The 16135-nt window shown below is 48.3% G+C and overlaps 1 protein-coding gene across 2 annotated transcripts in view; it reads left to right on the forward strand.

Moving 5' to 3' along the window:
• Positions 1-216: 216 nt before the first annotated feature.
• B3GNTL1 (UDP-GlcNAc:betaGal beta-1,3-N-acetylglucosaminyltransferase like 1) overlaps positions 217-16135 on the forward strand; it is a 248182-nt gene continuing 232263 nt past the window's right edge. For both annotated transcript variants that reach the window (XM_066585849.1, XM_066585850.1), the window contains exon 1: positions 217-262. The gene's annotated coding sequence lies outside the window, so the exon portion shown is untranslated. The remainder of the gene's footprint in view (positions 263-16135) is intronic.

The following is a 16135-nucleotide window of genomic DNA, read 5'->3' on the forward strand; positions in this document are numbered from 1 at the left end:
GCAGCATGCTTGTCTATAAGGGGTTAATAGCAGTTTAACAGCTTCTGTACTGCGCCGACAGGTTGGGCTGGACGGCCAAGTTCCAGGACCGAATGCGTTAACCTACATACCGGTCACTCGCAGAACAGAAGCAGGAATTAACAGACGGCTGTTTCAGCCAATTAGAAGCGAGTAGGTGACCGGCTATAGCCAATCAGGTGAAAGACCCTCCCCGGATCTGTCTGTGCAGAGTAAAGTCACGTGGGTCTGTCTGGTTTCTCAGGTGTGTGGCGGGAAGAGGACAAACTATTCTATGGGGGCACTGCGGAGTGTGAGACTCCATAGTGATACAGAGTGTATATGACAGTGGGGGGCAGTGACTCCATAGTGATACAGTGTGTATATGACAGTGGGGGGCAGTGACTCCATAGTGATACAGTGTGTATATGACAGTGGGGGGCAGTGACTCCATAGTAATAGTGTGTATATGACAGTGGGGGGCAGTGACTCCTTAGTGATAGTGTGTATATGACAGTGGGGCGCAGTGACTCCATAGTGATACAGTGTGTATATGACAGTGGGGGGCAGTGACTCCATAGTGATACAGTGTGTATATGACAGTGGGGGTCAGTGACTCCATAGTAATACACTGTGTATATGACAGTGGGGCGCAGTGACTCCATAGTGATACAATGTGTATATGACAGTGGGGTGCAGTGACTCCATAGTGATACAGTGTGTATATGACAGTGGGGGGCAGTGACTCCATAGTGATACAGTGTGTATATGACAGTGGGGGGCAGTGACTCCATAGTGATACAGTGTGTATATGACAGTGGGGCGCAGTGACTCCATAGTGATACAGTGTGTATATGACAGTGGGGGGCAGTGACTCCATAGTAATAGTGTGTATATGACAGTGGGGGGCAGTGACTCCTTAGTGATAGTGTGTATATGACAGTGGGGGGCAGTGACTCCTTAGTGATAGTGTGTATATGACAGTGGGGCGCAGTGACTCCATAGTGATACAGTGTGTATATGACAGTGGGGAGCAGTGACTCCATAGTGATACAGTGTGTATATGACAGTGGGGCGCAGTGACTCCATAGTGATACAGTGTGTATATGACAGTGGGGCGCAGTGACTCCATAGTGATACAGTGTGTATATGACAGTGGGGGGCAGTGACTCCTTAGTGATACAGTGTGTATATGACAGTGGGGTGCAGTGACTCCATAGTGATACAGTGTGTATATGACAGTGGGGCACAGTGACTCCATAGTGATACAGTGTGTATATGACAGTGGGGCGCAATGACTCCTTAGTGATACAGTGTGTATATGACAGTGGGGGCAGTGACTCCATAGTGATACAGTGTGTATATGACAGTGGGGCGCAGTGACTCCATAGTGATACAGTGTGTATATGACAGTGGGGGGCAGTGACTCCATAGTGATACAGTGTGTATATGACAGTGGGGCGCAGTGACTCCATAGTGATACAGTGTGTATATGACAGTGGGGCGCAGTGACTCCATAGTGATACAGTGTGTATATGACAGTGGGGGGCAGTGACTCCATAGTGATACAGTGTGTATATGACAGTGGGGGGCAGTGACTCCATAGTGATACAGTGTGTATATGACAGTGGGGGGCAGTGACTCCATAGTGATAGTGTGTATATGACAGTGGGGGGCAGTGACTCCATAGTGATACAGTGTGTATATGACAGTGGGGGTCAGTGACTCCATAGTAATACACTGTGTATATGACAGTGGGGCGCAGTGACTCCATAGTGATACAGTGTGTATATGACAGTGGGGCGCAGTGACTCCATAGTAATAGTGTGTATATGACAGTGGGGGGCAGTGACTCCATAGTGATACAGTGTGTATATGACAGTGGGGGGCAGTGACTCCATAGTGATACAGTGTGTATATGACAGTGGGGTGCAGTGACTCCATAGTGATACAGTGTGTATGTGACAGTGGGGCACAGTGACTCCATAGTAATACAGTGTGTATATGACAGTGGGGTGCAGTGACTCCATAGTGATACAGTGTATATGACAGTGGGGGGCAGTGACTCCATAGTGATACAGTGTGTATATGACAGTGGGGGGCAGTGACTCCATAGTGATACAGTGTGTATATGACAGTGGGGGTCAGTGACTCCATAGTAATACACTGTGTATATGACAGTGGGGCGCAGTGACTCCATAGTGATACAGTGTGTATATGACAGTGGGGGGCAGTGACTCCATAGTAATAGTGTGTATATGACAGTGGGGGGCAGTGACTCCATAGTAATAGTGTGTATATGACAGTGGGGGGCAGTGACTCCATAGTGATACAGTGTGTATATGACAGTGGGGTGCAGTGACTCCATAGTGATACAGTGTATATGACAGTGGGGGGCAGTGACTCCATAGTGATACAGTGTGTATATGACAGTGGGGGGCAGTGACTCCATAGTGATACAGTGTGTATATGACAGTGGGGGTCAGTGACTCCATAGTAATACACTGTGTATATGACAGTGGGGCGCAGTGACTCCATAGTGATACAGTGTGTATATGACAGTGGGGGGCAGTGACTCCATAGTAATAGTGTGTATATGACAGTGGGGGGCAGTGACTCCATAGTGATACAGTGTGTATATGACAGTGGGGCGCAGTGACTCCTTAGTGATAGTGTGTATATGACAGTGGGGGGCAGTGACTCCTTAGTGATACAGTGTGTATATGACAGTGGGGTGCAGTGACTCCATAGTGATACAGTGTGTATATGACAGTGGGGCACAGTGACTCCATAGTGATACAGTGTGTATATGACAGTGGGGCGCAGTGACTCCATAGTGATACAGTGTGTATATGACAGTGGGGCGCAATGACTCCTTAGTGATACAGTGTGTATATGACAGTGGGGGCAGTGACTCCATAGTGATACAGTGTGTATATGACAGTGGGGCGCAGTGACTCCATAGTGATACAGTGTGTATATGACAGTGGGGGGCAGTGACTCCATAGTGATACAGTGTGTATATGACAGTGGGGCGCAGTGACTCCATAGTGATACAGTGTGTATATGACAGTGGGGGGCAGTGACTCCATAGTGATACAGTGTGTATATGACAGTGGGGGGCAGTGACTCCATAGTGATACAGTGTGTATATGACAGTGGGGGTCAGTGACTCCATAGTAATACACTGTGTATATGACAGTGGGGCGCAGTGACTCCATAGTGATACAGTGTGTATATGACAGTGGGGGGCAGTGACTCCATAGTAATAGTGTGTATATGACAGTGGGGGGCAGTGACTCCTTAGTGATAGTGTGTATATGACAGTGGGGGGCAGTGACTCCTTAGTGATACAGTGTGTATATGACAGTGGGGTGCAGTGACTCCATAGTGATACAGTGTGTATATGACAGTGGGGCACAGTGACTCCATAGTGATACAGTGTGTATATGACAGTGGGGCGCAATGACTCCTTAGTGATACAGTGTGTATATGACAGTGGGGGCAGTGACTCCATAGTGATACAGTGTGTATATGACAGTGGGGCGCAGTGACTCCATAGTGATACAGTGTGTATATGACAGTGGGGGGCAGTGACTCCATAGTGATACAGTGTGTATATGACAGTGGGGCGCAGTGACTCCATAGTGATACAGTGTGTATATGACAGTGGGGGGCAGTGACTCCATAGTGATACAGTGTGTATATGACAGTGGGGCGCAGTGACTCCATAGTGATACAGTGTGTATATGACAGTGGGGCGCAGTGACTCCATAGTAATAGTGTGTATATGACAGTGGGGGGCAGTGACTCCATAGTGATACAGTGTGTATATGACAGTGGGGGGCAGTGACTCCATAGTGATACAGTGTGTATATGACAGTGGGGTGCAGTGACTCCATAGTGATACAGTGTGTATGTGACAGTGGGGCACAGTGACTCCATAGTAATACAGTGTGTATATGACAGTGGGGGGCAGTGACTCCATAGTGATACAGTGTATATGACAGTGGGGGGCAGTGACTCCATAGTGATACAGTGTGTGTATGACAGTGGGGGCAGTGACTCCATAGTAATAGTGTGTATATGACAGTGGGGGGCAGTGACTCCTTAGTGATACAGTGTGTATATGACAGTGGGGTGCAGTGACTCCATAGTGATACAGTGTGTATATGACAGTGGGGCGCAGTGACTCCATAGTGATACAGTGTGTATATGACAGTGGGGCGCAGTGACTCCATAGTGATAGTGTGTATATGACAGTGGGGGGCAGTGACTCCATAGTGATACAGTGTGTATATGACAGTGGGGGGCAGTGACTCCATAGTGATACAGTGTGTATATGACAGTGGGGGTCAGTGACTCCATAGTAATACACTGTGTATATGACAGTGGGGCGCAGTGACTCCATAGTGATACAGTGTGTATATGACAGTGGGGGGCAGTGACTCCATAGTAATAGTGTGTATATGACAGTGGGGGGCAGTGACTCCTTAGTGATAGTGTGTATATGACAGTGGGGGGCAGTGACTCCTTAGTGATACAGTGTGTATATGACAGTGGGGTGCAGTGACTCCATAGTGATACAGTGTGTATATGACAGTGGGGCACAGTGACTCCATAGTGATACAGTGTGTATATGACAGTGGGGCGCAATGACTCCTTAGTGATACAGTGTGTATATGACAGTGGGGGCAGTGACTCCATAGTGATACAGTGTGTATATGACAGTGGGGCGCAGTGACTCCATAGTGATACAGTGTGTATATGACAGTGGGGGGCAGTGACTCCATAGTGATACAGTGTGTATATGACAGTGGGGCGCAGTGACTCCATAGTGATACAGTGTGTATATGACAGTGGGGGGCAGTGACTCCATAGTGATACAGTGTGTATATGACAGTGGGGCGCAGTGACTCCATAGTGATACAGTGTGTATATGACAGTGGGGCGCAGTGACTCCATAGTAATAGTGTGTATATGACAGTGGGGGGCAGTGACTCCATAGTGATACAGTGTGTATATGACAGTGGGGGGCAGTGACTCCATAGTGATACAGTGTGTATATGACAGTGGGGTGCAGTGACTCCATAGTGATACAGTGTGTATGTGACAGTGGGGCACAGTGACTCCATAGTAATACAGTGTGTATATGACAGTGGGGGGCAGTGACTCCATAGTGATACAGTGTATATGACAGTGGGGGGCAGTGACTCCATAGTGATACAGTGTGTGTATGACAGTGGGGGCAGTGACTCCATAGTAATAGTGTGTATATGACAGTGGGGGGCAGTGACTCCTTAGTGATACAGTGTGTATATGACAGTGGGGTGCAGTGACTCCATAGTGATACAGTGTGTATATGACAGTGGGGCGCAGTGACTCCATAGTGATACAGTGTGTATATGACAGTGGGGGGCAGTGACTCCATAGTGATACAGTGTGTATATGACAGTGGGGGCAGTGACTCCATAGTGATACAGTGTGTATATGACAGTGGGGGGCAGTGACTCCATAGTGATACAGTGTGTATATGACAGTGGGGCGCAGTGACTCCATAGTGATACAGTGTGTATATGACAATGGGGCGCAGTGACTCCATAGTGATACAGTGTGTATATGACAGTGGGGCGCAGTGACTCCATAGTGATACAGTGTGTATATGACAGTGGGGCGCAGTGACTCCATAGTGATACAGTGTGTATATGACAGTGGGGCGCAGTGACTCCATAGTGATACAGTGTGTATATGACAGTGGGGCGCAGTGACTCCTTAGTGATACAGTGTGTATATGACAGTGGGGTGCAGTGACTCCATAGTGATACAGTGTGTATATGACAGTGGGGGGCAGTGACTTCATAGTGATGCAGGGTGTATATGACAGTGGGGCGCAGTGACTCCATAGTGATACAGGGTGTATATGACAGTGGGGCGCAGTGACTCCATAGTGATACAGTGTGTATATGACAGTGGGGCGCAGTGACTCCATAGTGATACAGTGTGTATATGACAGTGGGGGTCAGTGACTCCATAGTGATACAGTGTGTATATGACAGTGGGGGTCAGTGACTCCATAGTGATACAGTGTGTATATGACAGTGGGGGCAGTGACTCCATAGTGATACAGTGTGTATATGACAGTGGGGCGCAGTGACTCCATAGTGATACAGTGTGTATATGACAGTGGGGCGCAGTGACTCCATAGTGATACAGTGTGTATATGACAGTGGGGCGCAGTGACTCCATAGTGATATAGTGTGTATATGACAGTGGGGAGCAGTGACTCCATAGTGATACAGTGTGTATATGACAGTGGGGGGCAGTGACTCCATAGTGATACAGTGTGTATATGACAGTGGGGCGCAATGACTCCTTAGTGATACAGTGTGTATATGACAGTGGGGGCAGTGACTCCATAGTGATACAGTGTGTATATGACAGTGGGGCGCAGTGACTCCATAGTGATACAGTGTGTATATGACAGTGGGGGGCAGTGACTCCATAGTGATACAGTGTGTATATGACAGTGGGGGGCAGTGACTCCATAGTGATACAGTGTGTATATGACAGTGGGGGGCAGTGACTCCATAGTGATACAGTGTGTATATGACAGTGGGGCGCAGTGACTCCATAGTGATACAGTGTGTATATGACAGTGGGGTGCAGTGACTCCATAGTGATACAGTGTGTATATGACAGTGGGGCGCAGTGACTCCATAGTGATACAGTGTGTATATGACAGTGGGGGGCAGTGACTCCATAGTAATACAGTGTGTATATGACAGTGGGGGTAGTGACTCCATAGTGATACAGTGTGTATATGACAGTGGGGGCCAGTGACTCCATAGTAATACAGTGTGTATATGATAGTGGGGCGCAGTGACTCCATAGTGATACAGTGGGGGGGCAGTGACTCCATAGTGATACAGTGTGTATATGACAGTGGGGTGCAGTGACTCCATAGTGATACAGTGTGTATATCACAGTGGGGCGCAGTGACTCCATAGTGATACAGTGTGTATATGACAGTGGGGCGCAGTGACTACATAGTGATACAGTGTGTATATGACGGTGGGGGTCAGTGACTCCATAGAGATACAGTGGGGCGCAGTGACACCATAGTGATACAGTGTGCATATGACAGTGGGGCGCAGTGACTCCATAGTGATACAGTGTGTATATGACAGTGGGGGGCAGTGACTCCATAGTGATACAGTGTGTATATGACAGTGGGGCGCAGTGACTCCATAGTGATACAGTGTGTATATGACAGTGGGGTGCAGTGACTCCATAGTGATACAGTGTGTATATGACAGTGGGGCGCAGTGACTCCATAGTGATACAGTGTGTATATGACAGTGGGGGGCAGTGACTCCATAGTAATACAGTGTGTATATGACAGTGGGGGTAGTGACTCCATAGTGATACAGTGTGTATATGACAGTGGGGGCCAGTGACTCCATAGTAATACAGTGTGTATATGATAGTGGGGCGCAGTGACTCCATAGTGATACAGTGGGGGGGCAGTGACTCCATAGTGATACAGTGTGTATATGACAGTGGGGTGCAGTGACTCCATAGTGATACAGTGTGTATATCACAGTGGGGCGCAGTGACTCCATAGTGATACAGTGTGTATATGACAGTGGGGCGCAGTGACTACATAGTGATACAGTGTGTATATGACGGTGGGGGTCAGTGACTCCATAGAGATACAGTGGGGCGCAGTGACACCATAGTGATACAGTGTGCATATGACAGTGGGGCGCAGTGACTCCATAGTGATACAGTGTGTATATGACAGTGGGGCGCAGTGACTCCATAGTGATACAGTGTGTATATGACAGTGGGGCGCAGTGACTCCATAGTGATATAGTGTGTATATGACAGTGGGGAGCAGTGACTCCATAGTGATACAGTGTGTATATGACAGTGGGGCGCAGTGACTCCATAGTGATACAGTGTGACAGTGGGTGCCAGTATTTCCATAGTGATACAGCGTGTATATGACAGTGGGGGGCAGTGACTCCATAGTGATACAGTGTGAAAATGACAGTGGGGGGCAGTGACTCCATAGTGATACAGTGTGAAAATGACAGTGGGGCGCAGTGACTCCATAGTGATACAGTGTGACAGTGGGCGCCAGTATTTCCATAGTGATACAGCGTGTATATGACAGTGGGGGGCAGTGACTCCATAGTGATACAGTGTGAAAATGACAGTGGGGGGCAGTGACTCCATAGTGATACAGTGTATATGACAGTGGGGGGCAGTGACTCCATAGTGATAAAGGGTGTATATGACAGTGGGGCGCAGTGACTCCATAGTGATACAGTGTGTATATGACAGTGGGGCGCAGTGACTCCATAGTGATACAGTGTGAATGTGACAGTGGGGCAGTGACTCCATAGTGATACACTGTGTATATGACTGTGGGACGCAGTGACTTCATAGTGATACAGTGTGTGTATGACAGTGGGGGGCAGTGACTCCATAGTGATACAGTGTGTATATGACTGTGGGGAAGTGACTCGATAGTGATACAGTGTATATATGAAAGTGAGGCAGTGTATCTACAGTGATACAGTGTGTATATGACAATGGGGCACAGTGACTCCATAGTGATACAGTGAGGCGCAGTGACACCATAGTGATACAGTGTGTATATGACAGTGGGGCGCAATGACTCCATAGTGATACAGTGTGTATATGACAGTGGGGGGGGGGGCAGTGACTCCATAGTGATACAGTGTGTATATGACAGTGGGGGCGCAATGACTCCTTAGTGATACAGTGTGTATATGACAGTGGGGCGCAGTGACTCCATAGTGATACAGTGTGTATATGACAGTGGGGGCAGTGACTCCATAGTGATACAGTGTGTATATGACAGTGGGGGGCAGTGACTCCATAGTGATACAGTGTGTATATGACAGTGGGGCGCAGTGACTCCATAGTGATACAGTGTGTATATGACAGTGGGGGGCAGTGACTCCATAGTGATACAGTGTGTATATGACAGTGGGGCGCAGTGACTCCATAGTGATACAGTGTGTATATGACAGTGGGGCGCAGTGACTCCATAGTGATACAGTGTGTATATGACAGTGGAGCGCAGTGACTCCATAGTGATACAGTGTGTATATGACAGTGGGGCGCAGTGACTCCATAGTGATACAGTGTGTATATGACAGTGGGGCGCAGTGACTCCTTAGTGATACAGTGTGTATATGACAGTGGGGTGCAGTGACTCCATAGTGATACAGTGTGTATATAACAGTGGGGGGCAGTGACTCCATAGTGATACAGGGTGTATATGACAGTGGGGCGCAGTGACTCCATAGTGATACAGGGTGTATATGACAGTGGGGCGCAGTGACTCCATAGTGATACAGTGTGTATATGACAGTGGGGGCAGTGACTCCATAGTGATACAGTGTGTATATGACAGTGGGGGGCAGTGACTCCATAGTGATACGGTGTGTATATGACAGTGGGGCGCAGTGACTCCATAGTGATACAGTGTGTATGACAGTGGGGGGCAGTGACTCCATAGTGATAAAGGGTGTATATGACAGAGGGGCGCAGTGAATCCATAGTGATACAGTGTGACAGTGGGCGCCAGTATTTCCATAGTGATACAGCGTGTATATGACAGTGGGGGGCAGTGACTCCATAGTGATACAGTGTGAAAATAACAGTGGGGGGCAGTGACTCCATAGTGATACAGTGTGAAAATGACAGTGGGGCGCAGTGACTCCATAGTGATACAGTGTGACAGTGGGCGCCAGTATTTCCATAGTGATACAGCGTGTATATGACAGTGGGGGGCAGTGACTCCATAGTGATACAGTGTGAAAATGACAGTGGGGGGCAGTGACTCCATAGTGATACAGTGTGTATATGACAGTGGGGCACAGTGACTCCATAGTGATACAGTGTGTATATGACAGTGGGGCGCAGTGACTCCATAGTGATACAGTGTGACAGTGGGCGCCAGTATTTCCATAGTGATACAGCGTGTATATGACAGTGGGGGGCAGTGACTCCATAGTGATACAGTGTGAAAATGACAGTGGGGGGCAGTGACTCCATAGTGATACAGTGTGAAAATGACAGTGGGGCGCAGTGACTCCATAGTGATACAGTGTGACAGTGGGCGCCAGTATTTCCATAGTGATACAGCGTGTATATGACAGTGGGGGGCAGTGACTCCATAGTGATACAGTGTGAAAATGACAGTGGGGGGCAGTGACTCCATAGTGATACAGTGTATATGACAGTGGGGGGCAGTGACTCCATAGTGATAAAGGGTGTATATGACAGTGGGGCGCAGTGACTCCATAGTGATACAGTGTGTATATGACAGTGGGGCGCAGTGATTCCATAGTGATACAGTGTGAATGTGACAGTGGGGCAGTGACTCCATAGTGATACAGTGTGTATATGACTGTGGGACGCAGTGACTTCATAGTGATACAGTGTGTGTATGACAGTGGGGGGCAGTGACTCCATAGTGATACAGTGTGTATATGACTGTGGGGAAGTGACTCGATAGTGATACAGTGTATATATGAAAGTGAGGCAGTGAATCTACAGTGATACAGTGTGTATATGACAGTGGGGCACAGTGACTCCATAGTGATACAGTGAGGCGCAGTGACACCATAGTGATACAGTGTGTATATGACAGTGGGGCGCAATGACTCCATAGTGATACAGTGTGTATATGACAGTGGGGGGGGGGCAGTGACTCCATAGTGATACAGTGTGTATATGACAGTGGGGGCGCAATGACTCCTTAGTGATACAGTGTGTATATGACAGTGGGGCGCAGTGACTCCATAGTCATACAGTGTGTATATGACAGTGGGGGCAGTGACTCCATAGTGATACAGTGTGTATATGACAGTGGGGGGCAGTGACTCCATAGTGATACAGTGTGTATATGACAGTGGGGCGCAGTGACTCCATAGTGATACAGTGTGTATATGACAGTGGGGGGCAGTGACTCCATAGTGATACAGTGTGTATATGACAGTGGGGCGCAGTGACTCCATAGTGATACAGTGTGTATATGACAGTGGGGCGCAGTGACTCCATAGTGATACAGTGTGTATATGACAGTGGGGCGCAGTGACTCCATAGTGATACAGTGTGTATATGACAGTGGGGCGCAGTGACTCCATAGTGATACAGTGTGTATATGACAGTGGGGCGCAGTGACTCCTTAGTGATACAGTGTGTATATGACAGTGGGGTGCAGTGACTCCATAGTGATACAGTGTGTATATGACAGTGGGGGGCAGTGACTCCATAGTGATACAGGGTGTATATGACAGTGGGGCGCAGTGACTCCATAGTGATACAGGGTGTATATGACAGTGGGGCGCAGTGACTCCATAGTGATACAGTGTGTATATGACAGTGGGGCGCAGTGACTCCATAGTGATACAGTGTGTATATGACAGTGGGGGTCAGTGACTCCATAGTGATACAGTGTGTATATGACAGTGGGGGTCAGTGACTCCATAGTGATACAGTGTGTATATGACAGTGGGGGCAGTGACTCCATAGTGATACAGTGTGTATATGACAGTGGGGCGCAGTGACTCCATAGTGATACAGTGTGTATATGACAGTGGGGCGCAGTGACTCCATAGTGATACAGTGTGTATATGACAGTGGGGCGCAGTGACTCCATAGTGATATAGTGTGTAAATGACAGTGGGGAGCAGTGACTCCATAGTGATACAGTGTGTATATGACAGTGGGGGGCAGTGACTCCATAGTGATACAGTGTGTATATGACAGTGGGGCGCAATGACTCCTTAGTGATACAGTGTGTATATGACAGTGGGGGCAGTGACTCCATAGTGATACAGTGTGTATATGACAGTGGGGCGCAGTGACTCCATAGTGATACAGTGTGTATATGACAGTGGCGCGCAGTGACTCCATAGTGATACAGTGTGTATATGACAGTGGGGGGCAGTGACTCCATAGTGATACAGTGTGTATATGACAGTGGGGGGCAGTGACTCCATAGTGATACAGTGTGTATATGACAGTGGGGCGCAGTGACTCCATAGTGATACAGTGTGTATATGACAGTGGGGTGCAGTGACTCCATAGTGATACAGTGTGTATATGACAGTGGGGCGCAGTGACTCCATAGTGATACAGTGTGTATATGACAGTGGGGGGCAGTGACTCCATAGTAATACAGTGTGTATATGACAGTGGGGGTAGTGACTCCATAGTGATACAGTGTGTATATGACAGTGGGGGCCAGTGACTCCATAGTGATACAGTGTGTATATGATAGTGGGGCGCAGTGACCCCATAGTGATACAGTGGGGGGGCAGTGACTCCATAGTGATACAGTGTGTATATGACAGTGGGGTGCAGTGACTCCGTAGTGATACAGTGTGTATATCACAGTGGGGCGCAGTGACTCCATAGTGATACAGTGTGTATATGACAGTGGGGCGCAGTGACTCCATAGTGATACAGTGTGTATATGACGGTGGGGGCCAGTGACTCCATAGAGATACAGTGGGGCGCAGTGACACCATAGTGATACAGTGTGTATATGACAGTGGGGCGCAATGACTCCATAGTGATAGTGTGTATATGACAGTGGGGGGCAGTGACTCCACAGTGGTACAGTGTGTATATGACAGTGGGGGACAGTGACTCCATAGTAATAGTGTGTATATGACAGTGGGACGCAGTGACTCCATAGTGATACAGTGTGTATATGACAGTGGGGGCCAGCGACTCCATAGTGATACAGTGGGGCGCAGTGACACCATAGTGATACAATGTGTATATGACAGTGGGGCGCAATGACTCCATAGTGATACAGTGTGTATATGACAGTGGGGGGGGGGGGGGGGCAGTGCCTCCATAGTGATACAGTGTGTATATGACATTGGGGCGCAGTGACTCCATAGTGATAGTGTGTATATGACAGTGGGGTGCAGTGACTCCATAGTGATACAGTGTGTATATGATAGTGGGGCGCAGTGACTCCATAGTGATACAGTGTGTATATGACAGTGGGGCGCAGTGACTCCTTAGTGATACAGTGTGTATATGACAGTGGGGGGCAGTGACTCCATAGTAATACAGTGTGTATATGACAGTGGGGGGCAGTGACTCCATAGTGATACAGTGTGTATATGACAGTGGGGCGCAGTGACTCCTTAGTGATACAGTGTGTATATGACAGTGGGGCGCAGTGACTGCATAGTGATACAGTGTGTATATGACAGTGGGGCGCAGTGACTCCTTAGTGATACAGTGTGTATATGACAGTGGGGGGTAGTGACTCCATAGTGATACAGTGTGTATATGACGTGGGGGGCAGTGACTCCATAGTGATACAGTGTGTATATGACATTGGGGCGCAGTGACTCCATAGTGATACAGTGTGTATATGACATTGGGGCGCAGTGACTCCATAGTGATACAGTGTGTATATGACATTGGGGCGCAGTGACTCCATAGTGATACAGTGTGTATATGACAGTGGGGGGCAGTGACTCCATAGTGATACAGTGTGTATATGACAGTGGTGTGCAGTGACTCCATAGTGATACAGTGTGTATATGACAGTGGGGGGAAGTGACTCCATAGTGATACAGTGTGTATATGACAGTGGGGGGCAGTGACTCCATAGTGATACAGTGTATATGACAGTGGGGGGCAGTGACTCCATAGTGATAAAGGGTGTATATGACAGTGGAGCGCAGTGACTCCATAGTGATACAGTGTGTATATGACAGAGGGGCGCAGTGAATCCATAGTGATACAGTGTGACAGTGGGCGCCAGAATTGCCATAGTGATACAGCGTGTATATGACAGTGGGGGGCAGTGACTCCATAGTGATACAGTGTGAAAATGACAGTGGGGGGCAGTGACTCCATAGTGATACAGTGTGAAAATGACAGTGGGGCGCAGTGACTCCATAGTGATACAGTGTGACAGTGGGCGCCAGTATTTCCATAGTGATACAGCGTGTATATGACAGTGGGGGGCAGTGACTCCATAGTGATACAGTGTGAAAATGACAGTGGGGGGCAGTGACTCCATAGTGATACAGTGTGTATATGACAGTGGGGCACAGTGACTCCATAGTGATACAGTGTGTATATGACAGTGGGGCGCAGTGACTCCATAGTGATACAGTGTGACAGTGGGCGCCAGTATTTCCATAGTGATATAGTGTGTATATGAAAGTGGGGGGCAGTGACTCCATAGTGATACAGTGTGAAAATGACAGTGGGGGGCAGTGACTCCATAGTGATACAGTGTGAAAATGACAGTGGGGCGCAGTGACTCCATAGTGATAGAGTGTGACAGTGGGCGCCAGTATTTCCATAGTGATACAGCGTGTATATGACAGTGGGGGGCAGTGACTCCATAGTGATACAGTGTGAAAATGACAGTGGGGGGCAGTGACTCCATAGTGATACAGTGTATATGACAGTGGGGGGCAGTGACTCCATAGTGATAAAGGGTGTATATGACAGTGGGGCGCAGTGACTCCATAGTGATACAGTGTGAATGTGACAGTGGGGCAGTGACTCCTTAGTGATACAGTGTGTATATGACAGTGGGGGGCAGTGACTCCATAGTAATACAGTGTGTATATGACAGTGGGGGGCAGTGACTCCATAGTGATACAGTGTGTATATGACAGTGGGGCGCAGTGACTCCATAGTGATACAGTGTGTATATGAAAGTGGGGCGCAGTGACTCCATAGTGATACAGTGTGTATATGACAGTGGGGCGCAGTGACTCCTTAGTGATACAGTGTGTATATGACAGTGGGGGGTAGTGACTCCATAGTGATACAGTGTGTATATGACGTGGGGGGCAGTGACTCCATAGTGATACAGTGTGTATATGACATTGGGGCGCAGTGACTCCATAGTGATACAGTGTGTATATGACATTGGGGCGCAGTGACTCCATAGTGATACAGTGTGTATATGACAGTGGGGGGCAGTGACTCCATAGTGATACAGTGTGTATATGACAGTGGTGTGCAGTGACTCCATAGTGATACAGTGTGTATATGACAGTGGGGGGAAGTGACTCCATAGTGATACAGTGTGTATATGACAGTGGGGGGCAGTGACTCCATAGTGATACAGTGTATATGACAGTGGGGGGCAGTGACTCCATAGTGATAAAGGGTGTATATGACAGTGGAGCGCAGTGACTCCATAGTGATACAGTGTGTATATGACAGAGGGGCGCAGTGAATCCATAGTGATACAGTGTGACAGTGGGCGCCAGTATTGCCATAGTGATACAGCGTGTATATGACAGTGGGGGGCAGTGACTCCATAGTGATACAGTGTGAAAATGACAGTGGGGGGCAGTGACTCCATAGTGATACAGTGTGAAAATGACAGTGGGGCGCAGTGACTCCATAGTGATTCAGTGTGACAGTGGGCGCCAGTATTTCCATAGTGATACAGCGTGTATATGACAGTGGGGGGCAGTGACTCCATAGTGATACAGTGTGAAAATGACAGTGGGGGGCAGTGACTCCATAGTGATACAGTGTGTATATGACAGTGGGGCACAGTGACTCCATAGTGATACAGTGTGTATATGACAGTGGGGCGCAGTGACTCCATAGTGATACAGTGTGACAGTGGGCGCCAGTATTTCCATAGTGATACAGCGTGTATATGACAGTGGGGGGCAGTGACTCCATAGTGATACAGTGTGAAAATGACAGTGGGGGGCAGTGACTCCATAGTGATACAGTGTGAAAATGACAGTGGGGCGCAGTGACTCCATAGTGATACAGTGTGACAGTGGGCGCCAGTATTTCCATAGTGATACAGCGTGTATATGACAGTGGGGGGCAGTGACTCCATAGTGATACAGTGTGAAAATGACAGTGGGGGGGCAGTGACTCCATAGTGATACAGTGTATATGACAGTGGGGGGCAGTGACTCCATAGTGATAAAGGGTGTATATGACAGTGGGGCGCAGTGACTCCATAGTGATACAGTGTGTATATGACAGTGGGGCGCAGTGACTCCATAGTGATACAGTGTGAATGTGACAGTGGGGCAGTGACTCCATAGTGATACAGTGTGTATAT

The sequence above is a fragment of the Eleutherodactylus coqui genome, chromosome 13 (genome assembly GCF_035609145.1).
Source record: "Eleutherodactylus coqui strain aEleCoq1 chromosome 13, aEleCoq1.hap1, whole genome shotgun sequence".
Classification (NCBI taxonomy): Eukaryota; Metazoa; Chordata; class Amphibia; order Anura; family Eleutherodactylidae; genus Eleutherodactylus; species Eleutherodactylus coqui.